The following is a 2,063-nucleotide window of genomic DNA, read 5'->3' as shown; positions in this document are numbered from 1 at the left end:
ACAATTTACCAGATAAAAAATTCAAAACAGGGTGGCATTCTGGCACAGAGTGGGGCCGGCACAGCTAGTGGGAGGGGGGCATGGAGTGGGGCCCCTTCCCTCAGCCACGAGTCCCACCCCATCCCCGCCCCCCACTGGTGAGGCCCACCTGACCAAACTATCTCCTGTGGCACAAGCCCAGGGTGGCTCCAGGCGTCCCTCCAGCAGAACCCCACCATGGGCAGCCAGAGCTCCAAGGCTCCCCAGGGCAATGTAACCGCCAAGAAGGCAGCAGGCACTTCCCCCGCAAAGGTCAATGGACAGGAGAACGGCCACAAGAACGGCTGCGTGAAAAGCAGTGGAGATTTATCCCGCAAAGGTGAAGGGGAGTCGCCCCCTCCCCCATGAATGGAACAGAGGAGGCAGCTGGGGCCACTGGCACTGCCATCAAGCCAGCACCCCCTAGCCAGGGCGCTGAGGCCAAGGGGGAGGAGACCCCCAAGAAGAAGAAGACATTCTCTTTCAAGAAGCCTTCCAAATTGAGTGGCCTGGCCTTCAGGAGAAATTGGAAGCCAGGGGGGGATGATCTGTCTGCCTCGTCACCCACAGAGGAAGGGCAGGAGCGGGGGGAGTCAGTGCCTGCAGCAAGGAAGGCACTGCCCAGGGAGGGAAGGTTGCCGCTACCCGAGAGCCAGGAGCCCCAGGCCAAAGGAGCAGAGGCTGGTGCTGCCTCCAAGGGAGGAGACACAGAAGAGGCAGGGCCCCAGGCACAGAGCCATCCACTGCTTGGGCTGGAGAGTGGCCCTATACCAGCGGGTAGGCAGAATGAGTAGCTGGGTGGGGGCAGATGGGTGATCTCTAAGCTGTCCTTGCTGTCCTTGTGGTCACTGCCTGGACCTGGTGCCCTGGTTGCCTTCCTGTGCCCAGAAGGGAAGGGGCTATTGCCCCCTAGCCACGTTCCCTCTCCTCCTCTCCCTCTTGTGGATTCTCCCATCATCCATCTGGTCTTCCTCTTAAGGCAGTTGAAGATGGTCCCTTGCAGTTTCCTAAGTTAGGTTAGTGATGTGAAATGCTCCTGCCCCTGGCCCTACCTCCTTCCCTGTCCCCATCCATGCAGAAGGCAATTGCTGGTTTTCGTCCCCAGTTCTTTTCCAGGCAGGTTTTGTTTACTCCCCAAATCCTTGAGCCAGAGGTGGGGGTGCCTACACTCCCAAACCCTGAGTGCCCAGCCTTCCCCTGCTGAGTTTGTAATCTCTTGTGCTGTGCCTAGTGGCCCCTGGGCTGGGGAGGACACTGCCCCTGTCTGGGTTTTTATAAATGCCTTACTCAAGTTCAAACCTCCAGCTTGTGAATCAACTGTCACTTTTTTGACTTGGTAAGCAAGTATTAAGCTTTGGGGTTGTGGGGAGGTCTGTAATGGGAAACAACTTCTTGTCTTTTTTTTTCCCCTCTCAGTGTTGTAAATTACTTTTAATGGCCAAACTCCAGATGTGTACCTTTTTTTTTTCTAACTGCTAAAACCATTTTCTTCCACCTTTTTTTTTTCTAACTGCTAAAACCATTTTCTTCCAATGTTTCTTGTAACATTTGGAAAAGGAATATATGTCGTCCCTTTAAAAAAAAAGTTCAAAACATTAGTAATAAAAATGCTAATCGAATTAGGGAAGAGAATTGATCTAAACATAAATCATTTTAACAAGGAACTAGAAAATATAAAAGACCCAATCAAAAATAGATAATTCAATATATGAAATAAAAAAACACTCTAGAAGCTATGAATATCAGACTAAATGACACAGAAAAACACATAAGTGATTTGGAAGATAAAATAACGAAAATCACCCAATCAGAATAGCAGACAGAAAAACAAATGAAGAAGAAAAAAAATGAAAGTAACATATGAGATCTCCGGAATAATATTAAACCCACCAACATTCACACTATAGGGGTTCCAGAATAAGAGAGAGAACGGTATAGAAAATGTATTTGAAGACATTATGGCTGAAAACTTCCTAAAACTAAAGAAGGAAACATATATCTAGTCACAGGAGGCACAGAGGGTCCCAAACAAGATGATACCAAAT

The 2,063-nt window shown here is 49.2% G+C and overlaps 1 pseudogene; it reads left to right on the top strand.

Moving 5' to 3' along the window:
- The first annotated feature begins 216 nt into the window (after nt 1-216).
- Nucleotides 217-812, top strand: LOC136125383 (MARCKS-related protein-like; annotated as a pseudogene).
- Nucleotides 813-2,063: the final 1,251 nt, after the last annotated feature.

This window comes from Phocoena phocoena, chromosome 7 (genome assembly GCF_963924675.1).
Source record: "Phocoena phocoena chromosome 7, mPhoPho1.1, whole genome shotgun sequence".
Lineage (NCBI taxonomy): Eukaryota > Metazoa > Chordata > Mammalia > Artiodactyla > Phocoenidae > Phocoena > Phocoena phocoena.
Note: the sequence above shows the minus strand (reverse complement) of the source record. Positions and strands in the feature narration are given on the sequence as shown.